The sequence below is a fragment of the Ambystoma mexicanum genome, chromosome 4p (assembly GCF_040938575.1).
Source record: "Ambystoma mexicanum isolate Mex_15411 chromosome 4p, UKY_AmexF1_1, whole genome shotgun sequence".
Taxonomy (NCBI): domain Eukaryota; kingdom Metazoa; phylum Chordata; class Amphibia; order Caudata; family Ambystomatidae; genus Ambystoma; species Ambystoma mexicanum.
Genome location: NC_090927.1, coordinates 693,600,053 through 693,624,411, shown reverse-complemented (window position 1 = coordinate 693,624,411; position 24,359 = coordinate 693,600,053). Strand labels below are relative to the sequence as shown.

The 24,359-nt window shown below is 44.5% G+C and overlaps 1 protein-coding gene across 1 annotated transcript in view; it reads left to right on the top strand.

Annotated features, from left to right (window-relative positions):
* LOC138453423 (CD109 antigen-like) overlaps positions 1-24,359 on the top strand; it is a 1,481,241-nt gene that overhangs the window by 20,757 nt on the left and 1,436,125 nt on the right. The gene's annotated exons all lie outside the window — the stretch shown is intronic.

Genomic DNA, 24,359 nt, shown 5'->3' with positions numbered 1-24,359 from the left:
ATCTAAGGTCACCTGGCCTAAGCCCTGCCCACCTAGTGCCTTCCTGTTTGCCGCTCTTTTTCACCACTTAGCAAGCCCCTCCCACCTGGTGCCTTCCTGTTTGCCGCTCTTTCTCCTTACTTAAGGAGCCCTCCAGCCTCTTTTCCTTTGCAGATGAGGAGCAGGTGCAAGTGGGTCTAGGTCACCTGGCCTAAGCCCCGCCCACCTGGTGCCTTCCTGTTTGCCGCTCTTTTTCACCACTTAGCAAGCCCCTCCCACCTGGTGCCTTCCTGTTTTCCGCTCTTTTTCACCACTTAGTAAGCCCCGTCCACCTGGTGCCTTCCTGTTTGCCCGCTCTTTCTCCTTACTTAAGGAGCCCTCCAGCCTCTTTTCCTTTGCAGATGGGGAGCAGGTGCAAGTGGGTCTAGGTCACCTGGCCTAAACCCCGTCCACCTGGTGCCTTCCTGTTTGCTGCTCTTGTTCACCACTTAGCAAACACCACCCACCTTCTTAGGCCTGCCTCTTCCTTCCTGCTCCTAACTATTAGATCAAGGACGTGTCTCGCCCGGGCATCCTAAGCGAAGGGCAGATGAAGAAAAGGAGAATTCCTGTTTGGACCTGTTCAGACCAGGAGGACCCAGGGCCCGACCCCCTGCTCAGACAGCAGGTAGGCATGCACCAACATGTGTTACTCCCTCTGGTCCCCCCCGTGATGTTCCCTTGTGCCCCCCATTCTCGCACACAGGTGTTGCCTGTTTTGCTTGATTCTTCTACTCTGCTCCCCCCTCACCCCACTCAAGCCTACTTCTGCAGGAGTCTGTCCTGATACATTCTGGTTTCACCATCACCGTCTTGTGGACAATGCTGGATTTGACTTTTATGGACTTCATTCATTCACGGTGCGTCATTCTTTCTCAACTCTCATGCTGGACTTCCTTTGCATCTTGTACTCATGGTGGCCCTGAATCATGCTGTTCCCATCTTCATCTTGTATCCTGGCTTGCAACATTATGTGTTACTACTGACTTCTGCAATTGTATTCACTCTCGCCTCTTGCTTCTCCACTCTTTTGACTGCTAACTCCCTGTTCTCTCCTCCTTTCCCTTCTCCCTCTTTTCATATCTCCTCCCCTTACTTTCTTCTATGCACTTACTCTATCAGAATTGTCCCTGGACCTAGTATGATGGCAACCTCGTCTGTCTCCTCCTCCCTCCCCTTACTGTTTTTTTCCACCCCAACCCCCCTCCAGCACTATCTATCTGAAATGTCGTCAGGCCTAATATGATAGTCGCTTGTTTTGTTCCTCCCCTACCTTTCTGCACCCCTCTCCCTCACCTTGTTTTTTTTCTGGCTCTACCAGAAATGTCGTCAGGCCTAGTACGGTAGTCGCCTGTCTGTTTCCATTTCCTTCCCACTCTCCCCCTCCCTTCCTTATCTATGTTTTAGCTCTTGCACTATCTGAAATGTCGGCAGGCCGAGTACGATAGTTAATTTCACATCCTTGCTGTTCATGGCCTGTAAGAATGTCATTGTTTTTTCCCTTGTTCCCTCCCTTGCCTTGAAGCACTTTGAAACACATTGTGTATAGGCACTATATAAATAAACTATCATATCATATCTTCCTGTTGATTAGGACGAATGCTGTTCCAATTACAATTCTCTCTTCTTGTGTATTTCTAACACTTGGGGCCTCATAACAAGTTTGCTAATGACAATGTATTTGACTAGTAATTTAGTACTAATAGGCAGTCTCTTTGTTCATGGTGCAACATGCACCGTAGATACTGCTCGAGAGTCTGATTGGTTCTCTCGGTCTGACGGTTCGTTTGGGGGTGATGGCTAGTAGATAGCCGGACGTCAATCTGCGCCATTGCACAACACTTTCTCCAGAAGTTGGAGACGAACTGGCTACCTCAATCTGAGATCAGCACTGATGGGAAGCCATGTAGTTTAGCAATACCGTCCAGGAATACTTTGGCTAAAGTCGATGCGTTGGGGAGGCCTTTTGAGCGGAATAAAGTGTGCCATCATGAGAATAAGTCCACGACTACAAGAATGGTGTTAAACCCTTGACTGGGAGGTAGGTCAGTGATGAAGTCGAGGGAAGGAGTGTGCCATGGAGTGGGAGGAATGTCCAGATGTTGCAGAAGACCGGATGGTTTTTGTTTTTGCGACTTATTTTGTGCGCAGACTCTGCAGGACTGAATATATTGGATGACGGCTTTACGCCAGGCAGGCCACCAGAAGTTCTGTTTTACCTTGGCTAGAGTCTTGGTGATTCCAGGGTGCCCTTCGATCAGAGAATTGTGATGACCTGAAATGATTTGTTGTTGTAACTCCTTGGTGGGCACGTACAGACGATCCTTAAAAAAGGGTAAGTAATCTTTGATGGAATATTGTTCCCCTTGCGCTTGCCATGCAAGGAAAGCATCATGATTCATGGTCCGTTGAATCTCGTTTCTCAGTTCTACTTGGGTTAAGGCCGTAGTGAGGCCCAAGAGTTTGTCTTCAGGTATGATGGGGTCTGGGGTCGTATATACTATGTCATCAGTGCTTGTACGAGAGAGTGCATGAGCTTTTCCATTCTTGACCCTTGGTCGAAATGTGATGACATAATCCTATTTGGCGAAGAAAAGGGCCCACCGCAATTGGCGTGAAGACTGAGCTTTAGCTGTTTTAAGATATTGCAGGTTTCGGTGGTCCGTGATAACTGTAATGGTGTGTATGGCCCCCAGAAGGTAGTGCCGCCAGGCTTTAAAGGCGATTTGATCACCAAGAGCTCTTTGTCTGTGATGGCGTAATTAATCCCCGGAGCTGAGAATCTTTTCGACCAGAAGGCCACTGGATGTAGCTGGCCGGTTTCTGGATCCCTCTGTGAGAGGTCAGCTCCCATTGCTATACTGGAAGCATCTGTTTTCACGATATAGGGGAGGTCTGGGTGAGGATGTCGCAGGATTGGCGCGGAGGTGAACCTTTTCTTAAGTTCCTGAAAAGCTTTTTCTGCTTCTTCGGTCCAAGCAAATTTTTTGTTGTTTTTTCATAGCAATACGGTGATGGGATGTACAACCTGAGAGAAGTCTGGTATGAACCGGCGATAGAAGTTCGCAAAGCCCAACATGCTTTGTACCCCTTTCAACGACGTTGGTGATGGCCATTTCAAAACGGCGTCTATTTTATGCACGTCCATTCTGATGCCTCCTGGAGTAAGGATAAAACCCAGAAACTCAACTTCAGTGACGTGAAAAAAACACTTTTCAAGCTTTGCGTATAAACGATGTTCACGGAGCTTGGGGAACGAACGAACGAACGAACGAACGTGCTTGATATCCTGTTTCGAGGTTGAGTACACTAGGATGTAATTTATGTACACTAGGGCGCAGACATCAATTAACTCTCTCAAGACGTAATTCATGAAATATTGAAATGCTGCGGGAGCGTTGGATAACCCAAAGGGCATGACTTGATATTCGAACAAACCGTATTTGCTCTGGAAAGCAGTTTTCCATTTGTCTCCGCTTCTAACCCGGACCAGGTGGTACGCTCCTCTAAGGTCCAATTTGATGTAAATCTGGTCATCTTTGACCTGGTGCAGCATTTCAGGGATAAGTGGCAAGGGGTAACGGTTCTTCACTGTGATCTGGTTTAATGCGCGGTAGTCAATACAGGTTCTTAAATCCCCTTCTTTTTTCGGTACGAAGAACAAAGGACTGGCTATGGGGGACTTTGATGGACGGATGAATCTGTTTGCAAGGTACTGGTCTAAATAGGACTTCAGATGAAGGTATTCAGGTTCAGGTAGAGCATAAATTCTACCGCAAGGGACTTGAGCACCTGCGACACGGTCAATCTGACAGTCATAGGGCCTGTGCTGCGGCAGCCTGTTTGCTTGGTCCTTCTGGAATACATCCTGGAAATCGTGGTATTCCTCAGGCAAGGTATTAGTTACTCCGAGGGCTGATGCTGTTGCTCCAGGAGTCATAGAGATACTGAAAGCAGGTTTCTATTCTTGATAATAACAGGCTGGGGAGCAGTCGCTGGGAAAGGTTAATTTCCGTGCCCGCCAGTCAATCAAAGGGTTGTGAGCAACTAATCATGGCATCCCTAGTATGAGCCGGAATTGAGGTGCCTTGATGAGATCGAACGAAATAAGTTTGCGATGTCCGTCCTGGCACAGCAAAGTTATCTCGGCTGTACATTGGGTTACGGGTCCGGAAGCGATTTCTGTCCCATCCACCGTAGTTACCTTGTCCGTAGTTGGCTTGGGCCATAGGGGAAGCCCCATCTCTGCTGCCAGGGCTTGATCTATATAATTCCCAACTGCTCTACTGTCGATGTATGCTTCAACGGCATGCATTCTTGTCAACCGTTGGCTGTTAATTAAGATCACTGGTATTGCAAAGTGTGAGGTCGGTGGCTCTTTTCTCTCACTCAACAAACTGACCTCTACGTTTGCCGAGCTGGGTTGTTTTCCGGTTTTGATTCCTTCTCTTCATCCTTTTCCGTGGCCCCGACGATCTTCCTTGGAGGTTTTACTGGGCAGTCCTTCAGGAAATGTCCTGGTTTTCCGCAATACAGACATACTTGTTGTTGTCTCCTTTATCTCGCTCTTGTTTTGTTAGTGGAGGTCGTACCCCTCCGATTTGCATGGGCTCCACAGAATTTGTTTGCACTCCAGTTGCATTATCTCTAGGTCGAACATACACGGCCCGACAGTCCATTTTGGAACGGTCTGCTTTTCAGTCTTGCAACCGGTGGTCTAGTTGTATGACCAAATCTATGAATTCAGAACAGTCTCTGGGAGGATCAACCACTTGGGCTAGAACGTCTTTTAATTCGCCTAGTAAGCCCCTATGAAACAACGTGGTTCTTTTTCTTTTTGTTTTCAGGCCACCTAGCTTCAGCAACCAATCTGTTGAAAGTAGCAATGTACCTTAACAAGTCCTGTCCCCTGTCGGAGGGAAAGGAGTTCATTGTCCACTGCTTGCTCTCGGGTGTGGCGAGCAAAAAGTTTTTCCATTTCCCTCTGAAACCCCCCAAAGTTGTGTAATAAAGGATCATCATGGGTCACCAATGGTACTGACCAATCTGCTGCGCTACCACTCGGGTATGGTAAAACAAAGGCTACCCGACCTTGGTCATTTGGGAATGCTCCAGGCTTGCAAAGAAAGTGAAGGCGACACTGATTCATGAAATTGGCGTACTTCTGTGGGTCACCTGCAAACCTCTCCGGTGGTGCCAATGGAACTGTTCCCGGTAACATGATTTGTACCGGAGTGGAGGTAGTGGATGACATGGTAGGATTCTTGCACTTACCGGCCCCAAGAGGGCCTAGGCAATGGATGCCTAAGTTTATTGGAGACCCGAGCCAAGACCCCTCCTGGCCCATGGGCTTGCCAGAGGGGTTTCTGGATGTGGGTCGTGACAGTAAGGGAACCAAGCTATGTCCCAAGTCTCGGGTTTCAACTCAAGATGGTGGCGTTTCTCCAGGATACCCAGAGGTAGCGCTGGACAGTTCACTGGATGTCCCAGGAACACCTACAAATGGGCTCCCTCGGTGGGTAAGCAGGGGATGCTGCAAGCAGTTGTTCCCACTACTCCAAAGGGGCGAAGCACTGTTGCAGGCCTTCTTGATCGATGAAGAAAACAGGTGTTCGACGGGACAACAGAGGACTCAGGGTGCCAAACCTTCCAATGTGTCTCCAGCGGTTTCACAAGTTTGTTTCTTCGTTGCAGGATACTTTGGCTCCTTCTGTAGTTCAGAGAGAACTCGGGTGATTGACCTGGGATGGATGCCGAGCCCCTTCTCTTATACAAGATTAGCTTTGTGCAAAGCTTCAAATTGAAGATCTACTCTCATGCAGGCATCCCAGTCATGAACCAATCGTGCCGCACGGTGCTCCCAGTCATTCAGGTACCCCAGAAATCCTGGCACCAGTAGTGTGGATTGGGACCAGATAATCCCAACCTGTTTCCTGGGCACACACACACACGAGACATGCAGAAGCCTGCGAAAGAGATCAGTTTTCGCAGGAGACTGCATGCCCAAATTTAGGAAAAACCTGGGTCACTCGACCTGGGGGAAGGCAAGGGACAAAAATGGCCATAGGACAGAACAAAAGACTTTGTGCCTTGGTCATTTTCAGACCTGGCCAAAGTCTTGAACCACAAAAACAGAGAGAAGCAGGAAGACTCTATACCCTGGACCAAAGTATTATTATAAAGCACAAATCTGAAAAAATGTCCAGAGAGCAAAATTGTATTACTTACAAAAGTGTATCAAATTTTATTCTCCATGATACAAAAAATATTCCAAAAAAGTAAATTAATGACACATTACTTTAGAAAGCATCATTATATCACATAACACAACAACATGGGTAGACATAAAACATGGCTAAAATTAGTCCATCACAACAACCATTCATAGTGCAGCATTCAGACCATACATCACACACAGTGACATTCAACCAAACAACAATAGTTAAAAAATGACAAAATTGATTAACAATCGGGGGTGGGATAAACATTCCTCAAGTCCCATCTGGTTATTTTAATATTTGAAGATTAATTAACAAACAGCAATAGGGCCAATTTAAAACAACCTGTTAAGTGTGGATCTAAGAAAAAGAATGTTGTGTAGATCACATCCCTGAGGAGTAAGCTCAACCGGTTTCGACGTAGAATGTATATTGAACAACGTCTTCATCAGGAGGTACAGAGCGAAAAAAGCTGCAAAGAAAGAGCAGTACTGCATAAATATGCGGCAGTGCCCCGTCTCATAAAACTGAACTCAAAAATGTAAGTGTAACCACCATGTGCCACCTGTTACAGACCAATTGTAAAGCTAGAAATTTGTGCTGGAGAAGTAATACAAAATCAAAAAACAACCTCAGTAGCAGAGTCTTGAACCAAACACAGAAAAAGCAATGTGATCCAAGAAAGTAGTGAAACACTGCTGCCACCAGTTCATCCTAGGCACATTTGTACAATCACCAGAAAATCTTTTGAGGGTGTCTTGCGCCATACAACAAAAAGGACCCAGCTTACGGTACTGGAAGGTGCACTGTTAAAAAGTTCCCCATAACAAGTGAGCAAAAGCCCACTGGAGCGCAGCTGAAGGCTGTGCTCCACTGGCAAAAGTCAGGATGGGATAGCCAATCAAAAGCAAATTGGGGGGGGGTCCATGAATGGAGGGAAAATTGCACATTGATGACATTTTTTCCAACAGTGTCCTCCTCTCAATGCAAATGCTACTTCTCCATCTCCTGGGCTTTCAGCCACTCCTTCTCAATGCCCGTTACTGTGGGTGCCCCTCAAGGATCACTCCTGAGCCTACAACTTATGAGTCTATTCACCTCCTCCTCGGCAACCTCATTTATTTCTTTATCTGTAACATTCCCTTCTCTGCTGACAATACTCTGATATTCTCCTCCTTCCTCTCCTTCACCCTTGCCATCTCTGAATGCATAACCAACTGCTTAACCATCATCCACCACTGGATGGCTCTACACTAACTCATGCTAAACTTTCGAAGACTTAATTCTTCCTTTCTTCTATCTCAAATTCCAACCTCTACTCTACCTTCTCTTTCCCCCTGAACTCCTCACACACTCACCGTGGCTCACAACTTTGGGGCTCATTTTTGACTGTGACCTGAAACTCTACCAGTTCATCTTGACCACAGTGACTGTAGCCTTGTCCTACCTCATTAGAAAAATCCACTCACACCACTCAATTAAAGCCCTCATCTGTTATTGTGCTCAGCAAACTGAACTACTCCAAAAGCCCACTTCTTGGTCTAACCCTCTACTCTTTTGATCCCTTTAACAAAATCCTCAACTTTCTGACATGCACCCTTTTCATCCAAACCTAATCCTCATCTATCTCTTCCTAATATCACCATGCTGTATGGCTCTGCAAGCAAAACCTCTCTTAAATTGCTGTGAGGCGTCACTAAATCTGTCCATAATTTTGCCACCACTACTCAATGTACCTTCCTGTCTTAAACTCTATGCTCCTTGACTCCTCAGGGCCTCTTCCCACTTTTCTCCTTTCCCCCTACTTGCCTTATTCCACTGGGATGCTCCCCACTGGCCATCAAAGCCATATTTTTAAGTGAATTCTTCAAAACGAGACTCCAACTCCACATTCTGGAAATGTAATGAGCCCCCAAACCCTCCACTATACTATCCAAAATAACCACCATACATATCTCTCCTGTTTTCTCCCCTCAGACTATTCTATGTATTTATAAATACGTAAATACTGGCCTCAGGCTATTGTTGTTAAAAAGGTATTGTCCTTCATTCCCTGTTTCTGGTTTACTTTCCTATTCTTACCCATGCACCACCTGGTATACATCATTCAATCCAACAATGCTCTCATGTAAAGGCAACTTACACTTTCCTCTGCTCTCTATTATTCCCTCTTTTGTATGTCCTTTCTGTTTGAAATTACATCCTTTTCTTAAACAAATACTATTGTCAGGACACTGACTTCAGTCCACATGATGGCTATGCTTAGGATTGTGTGTGCATGTACACTACTGTCTGGTTTTTGTAAGGGTATCAAAGAAGGATGCTGACACAAAGATAGCATGATTTTAGTTCTAGACTTTTTCTATTTTGAAATGAAAAGGATCCTTACTATCCCGTTTTCCCTGCCTCAAAATTAATACCAAAAGGGTCCGTCAGAATGTCCATCAAAGTAATTTCCACTTTCATGTGTCAAAACCTGCTTCTGTTCCTCAAACTAAAAAGGTAACTCAGGAGTAACTAAGGTGAGGAAGTGGGGAAGAAAGTGGTCTGTTGTGGGCTGCTACATTGTACTTTGGTGTTTTTTTAGTGTTTATTCTGGAGGAGGAGCCACCCAGAGAGTGTGCCAGCTTCAAGTTTAAAACACCATTTCCAGCGTGGAGCGTGCGCTGTGGGGAAGTGGGGAAGAAAGTGGTCTGTTGTGGTCTGCAGCATTGAACTTTGGTGTTTTTTCATTGTTTATTCTGGAGGAGAAGCCACCCAGAGACTGTGTCATCTTCAAGTTTAAAACACAATTTCCAGCGTGGAGCGCGCACAGTGAGGAAGTGGGGAAGAAAGTGGTCTGTTGTGGTCTGGTGATGGCCGGTGAGGACATGAAGATCGGACCATCTGGGGCCCCAGCCTGGCAAAGTGACCACACGGTGTACGGGGCCGTCTTGGGTAAGTGGCTCATTAATATAGACACGTGGCAAGATGCACTGAGGCTATAAACAAAAACGAAAGTGAAAGGGGAAGCTGATGAGTGCAATAAGTAGCGCTGCTATCCTAGCGTGATTGACTGATTACTGCTAAACTGCAAATAAAGGGCGGCACGGAATCTGCACTAATCGGTCCCAAAGAACTGAAAGAGCTATTCGGGAATCTATTGCTCTGAGTATGAAGGGCTCCCGGCAGTTGGCAGCCTTAACTTTTTTCCAACTGCAGTGCACGCTCGCAACTGAGCAGCAGTAGTATAGCGCATCTGGTAGACGCCATCAGGTTTTGCCCGAACGCTCGCAAAATAATCGGAGCACCTGAACTGAAAGCTTAATCGGTCGGGAGACTGCAGGAATGTACTTCCTTTGATCCCGAGTGTTTATTGAAGACGGTGGCAAAAAGACGGGCAGCGCCAAACGCAACTGTGTAACTGTATTCAATTCATCACTTACCTTGCAAATTGTTTTCTGACACACTCAGTATAGTGCGGACGGAATTCATGGTAGATATCTGTTTTTAAATTGAGTGTTTGCGAAAAAAAAAAAAGGTCAAGTAAATCACAAGCTGCCCAGTTTAACGGATGCCCATCTAATTATCTGAAATGCAAAGTGAAGAAGAGTACAGGTAAAAATTGGAACTGCAAAGGCAAAGTTTCAGGACATCCGAAAATATGAAATTGCGGAGTCCAGTGCAGGATGACAGGAGAGCCCCTGAATGGGATGAGCCGAGAATTTGGGGAATCATCAATGCTAGCGGACAATTAGATAGGACAGATATGCTCCCATTTTTGGGAACACAAAATATTCAAGCCCAAGTTCATTCTGAGGACATATCACAAACACCGACAAGGTGGAATGAGTCACAGGAAGAGAAAAATCCAATAGTAGAGAGGTCTCGAATTCATAGTAACAATGACAAAAATCCCCCAAAAAATAGATGACCATTTTGGGAAGAGGAGAAGTAAAAGTGCAAATGAGGAGGAAATGTTGCGCAACATTTACAGTGCTCCACAGCCACGAAAGAGAATAAGAAGAGACAGTGTGTCATCTCAAGTGATTTTCAATCTGAATGAAAGCGCAGAGATGCCTGAAAAATTGAACATACCTGGCTGGGATAAGGACTAAAACATCTGTGAATCGGAGGGAGAAGGGATGTTGGAAGGCCGGCAGGTGTAACAAAACTGCTGCAGTTCACACCAAGTACATACACGTCCCTCAGAAGGTCATTTCAATGAAAATACCCTCTTTGCTCTGAATTACGTTCTTAACTCTCTAGTTTCAGTTTTCAAATTACTTAGGGGAGAGGTCCAGTCTCAAACAGGCACACTTCTAGAAATGATGAATGAAATGGCTACACTGGATGGGGCAGTGGTGGGGTGCAGTAATGCATTAAACACCGTTGTAATACAGAGGCGGCAGGAGCTGAAAGTGGAGACCACTAAACAAGGCCTAGATATGTCAGCTAGCTAGCAAACACTGGTAGCGTGGAAAAAGAATAAAGATTTGGACCTCAGTGTTAAGCAGGACATACTATTACAACTCCAAATCCTAAATCAAAGTAAGACAGATTTAAACGGGAATGGGCATATGGAAGAGCCCAACTCTCAGATGGATGACACCCCACTCTCGAAATCAGTTTTAGAAGAATTTAGACAGTTGGCTAATGTGGGGGATGGATTCCAGGAGGAAGAGCCACTGGTAATACCTGGTGGAGTTAGCCCCGTAAACCAAGAAAGGATTATATTAATTGGAGAAGAAGCACATGGTCAGAATGTCGTAAAGTGAGGCAAAAGAAAAAGAAAAAGAGAAGTGCGGAGACAAAGAAGATTGAAAGAGACTGCAGCTCAACAAAAAAAGGAAAAAGGGGAAACAAAATCGAAGAATCAGAAAAAAGCCCAAATATAAGACCTCTGAAACAAATACATTTTTGAAGAAACTTGCCAATGACTCCATAATGCCAAAAAGGGGGATGATCAGGATGTGTTAGAGATAGTTTCCCTGGCAAAGAATTTAGGAAATGAAGACCGGACCTGGAAGAGAAAAGGGCAGGGGGATAATCTCAGCAGGTGCCAGACGGGGGCAGGGAAGGTCCCCACCCAAAAAAAAACAGCTTAATAATGGCATCGACAGGATCACAAACAGAAGGGGACATGGCAGGTGCCATGGAGGACAAGCCCGAATATCCAAGGCAACAGAATCCATCCATATTGGAGAACATCGCGGTCTGCAGAGGGCAGGTAAAGAACCATCAGGGCAAGAGATGTTTTGCAGATAGAGCCAATATTTTTGAGGTCTAAGCAAAAGTTGGGAGCGGCAAAACTAACATCTGTGGGTGAAGTTCCCAGAGAAATAAGAGTTAATCAGAAGATAACCCCGATATTCCTGAAAGTGGACCAGGGAAAACAAAAAATGTCAGAGAGTGCTGAGGAAATTACAACGGGTGAAGGAAAACCTAGAATGATTGGGTCTTTCAGTAATGGATCAGGCAAGGCCATCAAAATAGATGAACTGTCAATGGCAAGTAGATGTTTGGAGTAAGGGTCCGGGAAAGCAAACGGAAAAGGGGGACAAAGGATCATCACTATTCGCCATGCCAATCATCTGGCTCACTCTTATTACAAACAAAAATAAGATAAAATCCTTAAACAGAGGAGTGATTTTGTCTATGTTGAAGAAAGTACCAAGTTTGTACTTACTTAACAGCCAGGACATTGAGTTTGTGAGATTTTCGGATCATGACTATCCCTTCGTTGCAGAGATAGGGAGGCCTTTGCAGATGTTGAAGCAGCAACATCGGACCTAAGAAAATACGACCTAGTGGTATCAAGCTCCCAGCCGGAGGGCCTGAAAATAGCTTCTAGAGGGGGTTCGAAATGGTCTCCAAAATGGGAAAGTTGAAAGGTCAATTCCACAAACTCACCCAGTCCTCCCAAAGAAGATGAAGCCGTTAAAGCTCTAGAACTGAGGACACACTATCCCTGCTCCCGAGTATTTTAACAGAGGTTCTGCAGAAACTTGGGCTAGGCCAAAAATCTCTTTAAAAGTGAGGGTTTAAATGTATTCTGTTGGAACACACGGGGTCCCAATAATTTCACGTCCAAGACCATGAAAAATGTTCTCTTTGGGGAGGGAGATGTCATCATTCTACAAGAAACCTGGATGATTAACCAAATTACAATAGAGGGGTATAAGGTACTGGCACAAGCGGCCTCACAGAAAGCCAAGGGCAGACCCAGTGGAGGCCTGCTCATGGCCTTCAAATGCTCAAAATGTAAAGGCATTACTCCTGTTGAATGTAATATTCAGGGTTTGCAGATTTGTAAAGTATCCCTGAGACAAAAAAGTGGGAACTTGGACGTGTTATTTTTCAACATTTCTTGGAATCCTGTGTGTTCGGAGCTCAGGCATTTTCTGGATGCTATAGCATCATCACTGGGAAAAATGAGAAATATGTATACATATGCAGAAATAACATTGGGAGGGGATTTGAATTCCCAATGTATACAATTGACAAAAGATCAAACAATCCGTACTGGGCGCAGAATTGCAGAAGATGGACGCCTATGGGTGGAATTTCTAAATGAGTGGGGGCTAAAAATGGTTAATGGAAATCTCCCGGGGGACATCCCAGCAAAACCAACCAGAATTCAGGGTATTTCAGTCTCAACCCTGGATTATTTGTTTCTATCTAGCACTCTGTTTGAACAAAAGGCAATGTTAAACATTCGAGTGGAGGGAGGCAGTGACCATCTTCGGCTTGAACTTCTATTCCCTGATATATTATTGGACCCAGAAACGTCAAGTAATTGACTGTAGGAAGGGTAGAGCTCATCTTCTTGAATATAAATTTGAAGGGAAACTAAATGACAGGTTAGCGGGCATACCATACTCCATACAATGTAATATCTGCTCCACCGGAAAGGTTTATAAAGTTTGTTTGGTCCATTGGTCCTCCGAGTGGGAATGGAGGTGATTCCAAACAAAGCCACTGACACGCTTTTGACGAAAAAACCATGTGTAGGAAAAGGGAACTAAACAGGAACTTAAGAGCCATTAAAAACATATTGGAAATCGAGAGGTAAGTTGCCTCAAGAAGTATAAAACATGGTCGGTGTCCAGAAAAATTGAAAGGCTACATCAGGATGGGGAACGCATGTTGGAGTTAATTGGGGGGAAAAAGGACTCTAAAGGGTTCTGGTTAGTCCACCATCAATTTGAGGGAAAATAGGGTTACCAACATTGTAATTTAGTATTCGAAAGAGATTGGATTAGTCATGTAGGATCAGTCTTTGGAAAGCCACTCAAAACCATATTTCAATATAATAATCAAGAAGCCTGGAGCCTAATGTTTGATGAGTCATATATTGGAGATCTAATTATGAAGGGTTCAACCTCCAAAAGCGGCGTGACCTAACGATCTGACCTATCTGGTATTAAAGAGCAAGAATTGTTGAATTGGCTGTTCAAAGAGATCCTGGCAAGAAGAGAACTACCCCCATCTTGGAGATCGGCCAATATAATTCCCTTGTTCAAGTGGGGAGATAGGATAGTGGTGGTGAACTACCGTCCTATTGCCCTCCTGGACATAGATAGTAAAATGTTCATGAAGATACTGTTGGAGGAATTGGAGAATTGGGAAAGAGAAGTGAAATTCCTGTCTAGATGCCAAACTGGCTTTAGGAGGGGTCTGTCCACTAATGTAAATGGCTTGGTGTTGAATTTGCTAAGCTAAGCGAGAATGCAAGTAAAAGCGGGGGTTAGCAACTGTTTGGGGCCTGGGTCGACTTCTCCAAGGCCTTTGACATGGTGGATAGGGGAAGGCTTTGGCAAAAGCTGAGGGCAAAAGGTATCCCTGATGGAATCCTGGGGATACGCATAGAGTTCCATAAAGAGAATTCCATTAGAGTGTGTTTGGATGAGGAAGGTCATCTGTCCGAACCAGTTAGAGTTCGACAGGGGTGTCTAGGGGCACCAATGTTTTTCAATTTATATGTAGCAGATATGGGCAAATATCTAGCTCCATCTGCATTGGCAAGTCCAGTGCTGAATGGGATCAAACTCCACTGGCTTGCCTGCGCAGAGGACATTGTAGTCTTGGATAAAACAACTATCGGACTGCAACGTCTCCTCAATGGCCTGCATTGCTATGCAACTGAAAATGGTCTCACTATAAATCCAACAAAATCAAACATTTTGGATTTCAGACAGAAAAATAAAAAAGTCGTATATCAACAATGGTCATTGGGAGGTGAGAAGATAACAAGAGTGGAAGAGTTGGTTTATCTTGGATACAATATGTAGGCACTACTGGCATTGTGCAAAGTAGAACAGGACATTGTAATGAAAATAAATTCCTTATCCGCTCAGATGAAGAATATGCGTATGAGATATGGCAGATTCTCTATTATTCCGGTACTAAAATTCTATCAAGCAAAAGTGATTCCAGTTCTGTTGTATGGTTCGGAAGCGAAACCCCAGTTATGGAACACCACATGGCAAAAATGGGAGGGTCTCTTATGGAAACATGCCCTAGGTCTGCCATGATTCTTTCGATGGGTAACATCAGGTATGAACTGGGTTTAATATCCCTGGAAGCTCATGCAGGTTGGAAATTAATATCAGTGTTCCAACGAATAAGTACAGTACAAGATGACTCTCTGTATGCAGACATAAAAGTGCACATGGAGATGAGAAAATCAAAAATTCTCTCAAACTTAAGTCTTCTCAGTGGAAAAACTCTTACTTTTTGCTGATATAGAGAGAAAAACTTTAATTGAAAATCCTGTGAAGGTGACAAAGAGATGAGATGAAAGGGACTGGATACAAAAAATTGTGGGAGTTTGTTTGGGGACCAAGCCCAACCCACTGCAGACAGCTGACAGAAAATTGGGCTTTTTGAGTAAATATCTGATAAAGTTTCCCAATTGGAGAATCGGGAACACATTTCCAAGACTAAGGCTGAATGTTATCCACATAGGTGAAGTGCTGGTAAAGAGAGGGCTGAGGGAAACCACCATAAAATTATCTCAGATATGTAAAAATCCGGAAGCCCAGTCCACGAAACATCTATTAATGTTCTGCGAAGGTACAAGGAATGGCGACTGCTATTCTTTAGCAAATCCGTCTCCGAATCTACTCACTGCATGAAAGAAGCATTTTTGGAAAGACTGATTGAAGGTTATTCGCAGTGTAAGGCAATAGCTGTGATTCAAGTGCTAGAAAGATGCAAGATTGTGTTGTAATTGTTGGGGTGGGGATCCACAGCCAACATCAGAAGAATTGCTACCTGGTTTTTCCCTTCCTTCATTTGATCGGTATTCCATGTGTGAGAGCTAGAGGGATGTTCTAGGACAAGGCAGGACTTTGGACTAGGTATTTGGGGGTAAATATGAAGTTCTGTTCGGCAGTATATTTAAGTGTTGTAGTGAAGTGATTGTTGAATTTTTATTCTTTCCCGATTGTTATTAAGGTTTTGTCTGTTTCTTGATTAGTGTAACTGTTTTGTGTTTTTTTTTAAAAATGTGTCATGTAATGTTGAAGAGAAATGTTTGTAAGATTGTAAAAGGTTAAGTTAACCAAATACAATAATAAAAAAAAATAAAAATTAAGCTAACTAACAGAAAGTTCCTTCTTTAAGGAGAATTACTCCCTTCTCCTGCTTTTTGGATGGGGTTCAATGAAATGTTCCTTCAAAAAAATATACCAGTGGGACTCTCTCTTCCCCAGGCTTGCAGGTTTCAGACTGTCTTTACACAATGTTCTTTCCAGGATAATGCCTCCCTTCTCCTGGTGTGGCACTGTACAATTTCCAATGGAACCAGGGGGAATAACTCTCTTCTCTGGTATGGCTTGGTACGATTCACAACAAGTCCAGGGGGAATGACTCCCTTCCCCTGACTTCTTCACCTCACTTCTTAGTTCAGGACAAAGAGAGTGCCTCCTTTCTCTTGGTCTGCATTGGCTCAGTTCAATACTAGGCCGGGGGTCGGGATGACTCCTTTCTCCTGGCGTCTCCGGCTTCACTCTGTTCAGGGCCAAGAGAATGCCTCCGTTCTCTTGGTCTGCTTTGGCACAGTTCAAAACAAAGCCAGGGGGGATGACCCCTTCCCCCTGGCATCTCTATCACAACTTCTGTTTTGGTACCAGGAGAATTACTCAACAATGTCCCATATCTTGTTAGGATCCCAGATCCTTCTCTGGGTTCTAATGGTCTCCCCTTAACCACTGTGACCAGGACGAATCTCTTGAGAGTTTCGCTCCTTCACGTTGAGATCCCAGACCCTTCTCTTGTAACTAGTGGATTGATCTCCATCACTATAATGAGGAAGACGTCCTCTATGTTTTGGTTTACTTCTGTTAGGTCCCAGAACCTTCTCATATAGCCAGTGGTCCCCCTTATTCACTTTTATAGTGGACAGGGTCCCAGACCCTTCCCCGGTTGCAAGTGGGCTTCTCCTCCCCACTGGTACAGGGAGGAGGAGGAGGAGGAGGAGGAGGAGGTTGGGTGGACTCTTGACCCATCCAGAGTCTGTTAGTGGTATGCCTTGTACAAAGCTAGGTAAGGATTGCTTGCACGCGTCCTGCCTGTGTCCCCGCATCACCTCCAGGTCTCCCGTTCCACAATTTACCTGCTTCTGAGCTTCGGTAGGTCACCGGGGCTTCCAGGGATGGCAGTCCGTCTTCTTGGCTGGCTCGACCTTCCAGCTGCTGGGCCACTCGACTCTCCTTGCCCTTAACGTTGTGTATGGGTCTGCTCCTGCAGAACCCTGTGAGGACTCACAAGGCCGACTGCCGGTGTCTTTGTTTCTTCCTCTCCTTGGGTCTGCAACCAGATTTTGTACTTCCTATGCCAAACGCTCTCTGCGTCTGTTGCTTCTCCCAGCAGACGCTGCAGCTGAGCTCCACGTGGGGGTTGACGACTTTACTTGTCCATGGTCAGTTTCTAAACAATGTAGCCTGTTCTTGAGAGTCAGGCTGTCAAAGTCCCTTGTTAATTTTAACAGGTTGATCTCCAGGCCCCCTAGGGGCCTCCTCGTCTTAGTACCTTTATTGGGAACAGTCTTTGTGTTTTCAGTCTTCTTCCTCATCTTCATGTTTTTGAGGCCATTTGTTTCTTTTGCATCACAATAGTATATGGTTCTGCTTTCATCAAGAAGGTTGGGGATGGAAGGATGGGCTAGAGAATGTGGAGGTATTTTAGTATTCCCTGGGCTAACCCCACGATGGTCGTCCTTGTCCCCAAGGGGGAAGTACCTCACCATGAGGTCTTTTTGCATTAAACCACACCTAGGGGGACTATTGGGTAGCAGCATCACCACCCTAGCCTCATGAGAAGGGGCTTCCCTTGGGGACAAGTAGCAACACCTTGTTTTATAAACGTTTTTTAAAGGCTCCAGTGTAATGCAGGGAGGTAGATGTGTGTAGGGATCTAGTTAGTAACTTTTGCTAATCCAGTTTAGGACATGTGCCAGAAATAGTAGTGAAAGGTTAATGTTTGGATTTCACATTACTAGTGCTGCCTCCATATTGGCGCTAGATCCTTTCACACAAGATTGTTCATTGTAACACAATGAACCAAGAGCAATAGGTCTGTGATGGTCAGCATTCCTCCTATCGGGTCTCAAAGAACCTGTCCTTCCAGGAAGAATCATTAAAACAATAAAAGTTGCCTTAAGACCTGGTTGAAACAAAAAACATATTCTGTATTTGGCACCGGAATGAAAATGCATCAGCCAATCATAAGTCCCAGTGAATCTGCATGCACCAGTGCCCTTTGTCTTCCACCCACTTCCTCCTCAACACCCATGTCCTGATTCACCATCTCTGCCACCCTCCTTCCACTTCTTCGCTGGACACTGCCTTCATCTCTGCATCATGCATTGATGAAATGGAAAACGGGCTCTACCAGGTGGGCATGCACGCTGTGGGTCAGTTTGTTTTATTTTTATTTAAATGATTCGCACCTCTGGGCTAAAATCAAAAATACCAGTGGTGGAAGGTTAGATCTGCAGGTAACTGCACCATGCCTGGAATCGGGCCTTTGCTTTGCTTGAGCCTCTAACATGGTAAATGGTAAAAAGTGTTATTGCTTAACTGCAACCCACAATAACAAAGTCTTAAACAAAATGCCCCCCGGTCTCGCACAACACACACATCTCAGGAAAGCTTGCATGCAGCAACCAAACCAGGCTTCTCAGGAAGGGTCCTCAGACTGGTGGCTTGGGGACACAGAAGAGCAGTCCAATAGACACTTTTTCTTGGTCACAAACTGAATGTGACAAAAGGGGCCTGGCCCTCCCGCTCATGGACTTGCTGTGCAAACCCATTCAGAGATATAGTTCAGTGCAATCAACCAATAGGGTTATGTGTTGAATCCTACGGATCCCTCCCTAAACCCCTGCCTAAAGTCTCCTCCCAGGTGGCCATTGAAGGCAGACACTTCCTGATCCTGACGGGAGGATCACCTGGGAGGAGACAAGTCCCCAGAGTGGTGAGGAGATCCCATGGGATGAGACGCAGTATTATTTATCCTTTAAATGGGAGAGCCTTTTAAAAGGGCCAAAACATATAGTCACCTATTGTTGTTATGATGTATCGGAACCGCATCTGTGGCTATGGGCACAGTTGACATAAAACAAACAAGTCAAATTGCGAGAGCCACTATCATGTTAGAAAAGTACAATGCAGGCATGCGTCCTTCTTTTTTTTTTTTTTTTGTTGCTTTTTTTTTCTCACAATTTAGACAGGGGGTCCGACACCCCTGCCTTGGACTTATGTAAGAAGCAGGCCACGGCAGCTGCCCGTTATGGGGCAGAATTATGGGGATTTGCAGACCTGAAGATGCTGAGAACAGTAGTTTTTATTTTTGAAGAGACTATTGTGCCTCCGTTCATCTATGCCTAATGCTTTGTTGCACCTCGAATTAGATCTATGCCCAATTGATGCAATTGCCTCTGCCAAACCAATTCTCTATTGGCACCGGCTTTGGGGGACGCCCAAACTTGACTAATTTAGGGAAGATCTGATTCACCTGATGAGTCAGGAGGGAGCAATGAAATTGCCATGGTTGACGCATGTTAGAAAAAGCATCTGTGTCCTAAATGAGCAGGAAGTATGGACCCAGCCACAGCTAGCTAATAAACAAACTAAAGTGCAAATGTATCAAGGCAAAGATATGCAAAGAACTATACAGAGGGCGTATGGTCACAGTATGTAGGAACCTGAAGTCTGCACCGGAAAACATATCAGTCAAGCAAGATTTTGGTTTTGAAAAATATATGGACCGGATCAAACCACTTTTTATGAACTTCAGATTGGGTTCTCTGAAGGTGGCCAAATTCACTGCCTCATGGAGTTCGGGCAATACGAGTGAGTGCCCCCTCTGTTACGCAAGTGAGGAAACTGTCATACTTTTTATGTTCTTCTGCCCCATCACCCATGAATTAAGAAAACTATAAGTTTCTGTTGATACTAGTTGATTTTCACACAGTCACCAAAGCCTTGGACCTATGCAAGTCAACTGAGAACCTAGGAAGGCTCTTTAAAGTATAAAAATTCATACGCAGGGGTTGGCTGCTGAAACTAAAAATGTGAGACACCACTTTTATGATAAACGATAATCCTGTATCTGATATCAGGGAAGCCGTGAGTATCCAACTCTGTTCCCTATTACCAGCTGCTTCCCCCCTCTGGGGTACATGTTATGCTATGTTCTACAAATGAAATGCTGGGGTCCAAGGAAAGACAGTATGATGCCATGGGCATTATAAGGTTAAAAATACGAGCAGTTTTTTTAGCTATAGATGATTCTAATTTTTTCGCTTGGGATCCTATGATCTGCATCAGAATCTCTCCTCCCTAAAAGCATAGTCATCAGATTGTGTTGCTTGTTCTTAGAATTTGGATGAACTGAATGTTATTCCTTCTCAATGTTACTACGTAAGGTTATCTAAACGAAAGGCTGTGGCACAATGAAACATGGAATGATGCTGTGGACACCCTAAGGTTTAAATGATGAGCTTTTGTTTTAGTTCAGATGATTTATACTTGCCTGTTGGGAGGCTGCGAGTTCTAAAGTTTGATGTGTCACCAGAATCTCTTCCCCCCCCCCTCCCTTAAGACATAGTGCCATCAGATTTTAATAATTTTACAATTGATTGTTTTTAGAACCCGGATATATTGAATGTTTTCGTTCTTGATGTATGAACTTGCACCAAATGTATTGATATGTAATAATGTAATGTGAGGATGCTCTTTTATGGTTTTATAACCGAATAAAAGATTTCAAAAGTCATAACTGTACAAACCCTAACAAAGGAAAGATTGCTTGATGCACCTAAGGATAAAAATCACCTTTATTCCCGAAGGTATAATGGAAGGGAATCTAACAATGTTGCCTTAAATAAACTTTCTTCCTCTTTAACAATTAATTCTAATGACATTCTAGATACCTTTTAGGCATAATAAAGATGCCCTTAAGAACAAGCAGTTGTCAAAAGGATCCAATTTTGTTGGCATGGACTACAAGCCCCATTATCCTGTAAGTATTGGGACGAGTAAGAGGGCTGAGGAGTCATGTTGAAGTGGTAGTCGGATAATTGAGAGAGGCTGAGAGGCTTAAAAGGACCCCTCGGGTGCAGGCCATTAGAAGGAGCTGGAACTGTGGCTGGAGTGTATGAGCAGTATAAGAAGCGGGAGGAAGAAAGCAGAGCCTTTGCAATCCAGGCAGAAGTGGGAGAACTGAAGGGACGCCGGGACTCTTTTATACAGCAGATTTCACCTGTTTGTCATGTCAGGGTCCTGTTACCCCAAACCTTCCTACTCGAGCTCTTCGCTCCTCCGCCTCCAAATCCCTCAAAGTCGCCCACTTCGGGCCTCCCTGCCTCTCTGAAACTTGAGTAGAACCTTACGACTTTCCTCTTTGCTTCTGCCTTCTCTATTCCTCTCCCCTGCTGAATTCATGGCTGAAACTACACTGGTCACCTGGCTACCCTCTGATCTCGAGCCTAGGTCCCCTTCCCACCCAACTGCACACCTGCACTGCCCCCCGGCAACCCTTGCACTTGGGTCTGTATCCGTAACCCTACAGTCCCCCGACCTGCACTTTGGACACCTGCTGTCTGCACTTACCCTTGCACTTGCCACCCATTGGCCCCACTTCTTGTTATTGTTTGATCCCATGTACTGCACTGTCCCCACCTCTCTCCCCTTCACTTGCGCAATCTCAATGTCACTTGGCCTAGTAAGATTGGTGTCTCTATCTTCCCTTTGTCCCTCTCCCTTGCCTCGTCGCACCTTGAAACACTTGTGTAAAGGCACATTATAAATGCCATATCATATATCATATCATGTGCAGAGGTTGTGCAGCGTAAGGCGTGAAGGAAGACTGCCTTTCCCCATGTGAGCCCAATTGTAGAGATTGCGCAGCAGGAAGCATGCTGGAGACCATGGCCAGAAGTTGCTGTGGAGCCGAGGGTTTCAGGAGCGAGGAGGGCTGCTAAATTGTGTGGCTGGAGAGGAAGGGCGTGAGTCCAAAGTGAAGCCAGAAGCCATAGAGGTTGTGCAGCCCGATATGGAAGGAATATAGAAGCCGGTGAGTCTGACTGAGCGTTATGATTCCTTGCACAAACACTACCGGCAACAGTATCCAGAAATATCTCTTGCGTATGATCAGACATTTTTTCTGTCAATCACGTAAGGAAGAAACACAGTGAAATTCTTTTGTTGAACTTAAAACTTTTAAAAACACAGAAAGAAGTGGTCACGTGTGCCTAATAAAGATTCCAGGAGGAACAGTGACCTCTGAATCTTTACTGAAGCAGTTAAACAATTCTAATAATCAAAGTGAAGTGTTTGAACATTGTTATTACAAGTTGGAGAGAGCAAGCATTGCACAGGCCAATAGTGAATAAGGTATTTTACCAATTATGATTGAAATCGGCCTGTCCCAGAGCCAAAGTATGGTGTAAGCATTACTGTGAGCCAAATAGAACCATCAGCACTGTCTAAGAAAAGTGTGCATGCATTACCTGAAACGAATAGAGAAGCAACAAAGATTCTGGGTAATCATCCTGGCTAACAGTAGACAGGGATAAAGACAAGGTTGGGGAAGGAAACTTGCTGCTTATAATTGTTCTTTGAAGTTGATTCAACCTAAATTGCCAAATCCAATAGGAAGAAGAGAGAAGTGTGTCCTAAAGGCAATTGTTTGGTTGTCATTATTGCAGACAGTCGAGAGTAGCAAAGAGGATATCCCTGGGGGGGGGGGGGAATATTCAGAGGCAGAGTACCCTGCTTTCTTGAAGGTAATGAGGAACCAGTAAGTGAATCTTGCCCTGTCTGCAAACTGTTCAAAATGTTCAAATTACTGAAGTTGTGGTGGTTCAGTATTGCAGACAGACAGTGGCAAAGGGGCTGCCCCTCTGGAAAAGTAGTATTCTTAGGAAGAGTGCCTTGCTTACTTGAAGGTGTTGAAACTATCTGAACACTGCTTAAAGTCAAAGTATTGAAGCTGTGGTAGGGTATTCGATGGTCAGTAGATTTGATATTTCAGCAGCACAACTGAATTTGGAATACTATGAGGCAGAGGATTAGACCCTCATGGTGAACTCTTGTAGAAATTGCAGAGAGTTGCTAAAGTGGAAGAAGTGCTGTGAAGTAATCCTGACAAAGATACAAACCGTGACTCTTAATCTTATAAAGAACAACAAACTAAGTGTTAACCAAGAACTGTTTATTAACGTTTGCAGATGTTGTATTTACTTTAACCTAACAGAGAACTGTAGTATTACTTCTTCGACAACTGGACGTTTTGGCAAATCATTGTGGCTGGGAATAACATTGATGCTGTTTTGATGAAGTGGAAAATCTGTATTTCACCAAGAAGAGACGTTTTTCTGCTGTTTGATCTTTACTTTTACATTGAAGGAGCCAAGAACTGAATTGAGACTGTATTATAAACCCAGATTTCATTGTTGTCTTTTCATTAAACATTGGAGCTGAATTAACTTTGAAAACTGGGGATGCGGAATTCACCCAGGTAACCGAGAGACTGTGACTATCTTTGTTGATATTTCTATGACTTGTCATATATTTCTTTATGTATTTGATGTTTATGTGTCCGGGACAGAGATCCTGCATTAGTGTTTTTCCTTTTAGTTTTGATAGGCAGGGAAATCCTCGTCGGAGTAGGGAGACTGAGGCATTTCATAACATTTATGATTTAATAAAATTGCATATTTTGGGACATCATCCAAGAGTTGTCTGCCTCACATTTCGGACCCCTCACAGATCATGACAGACTACCCAACAGTGCGGTAAAGGTCCACAACCTGATCTCTTCTGGCTTGTATCCATGTAATCCTCAACGTTGTGGGGTGTCTTGCACCAACAAAATGGTGCCCACTGCAGTGTGCACTGGGAATAGGCATGAAAATGTCTGAGTCGGAACAGAGTTGAGTGGGGCAGCATTGTCAAACAAACTTGTTTAGTCACATATCCACAGGAATGGGTTATGTAGGCATCATGACTGGTACACACAAGCCTTACCCAGCCAAGACACTCCCCACCAGTATATTACACTAAAGTCCAGACACACCAGACTCCTCATCCACACATTGGGTGACCATTTTCCCTTTCTCCTGCCAGGATCACCAAAAGGTGCCCGGGTCACGCCAGACCTGCCCTCCTCCGTTTTCTCGATCTCTCACAGGCATGAGCAGATAATGCACGCAAAAAAAGAGACAACATAGAAGTCATGGGAGAGCCTGATGGTGCAAAATAACATACTATAGCCATCCAATACAATTCTGCTATAACATGTATCCCTGTTTGTTTGAAATAAATGTGTTGCTAGCCTGTATATTGACTGAAATCACCTGATTTGAAATTACTAATCTATTTCTATGCCCTTCCATATTTGAATATTCAGTGATAACGAACACAATCATAAAAGGTTTCCATTGGTTGGTGCCAAGCATCTGGTTGAGGGAGGTGTGGAGCTGGGTATGTCATTGGCTTCAACAATCTTATCAACGGAGCATACCGTGTATTGAATCCTGTGAAAAGGGACACTGACAATGTAGTACAATTAAACCTCACGTTTTCTAACAACCTCTCATTTGCAAGCCATGCTACCATAAGTTGTGTTGAT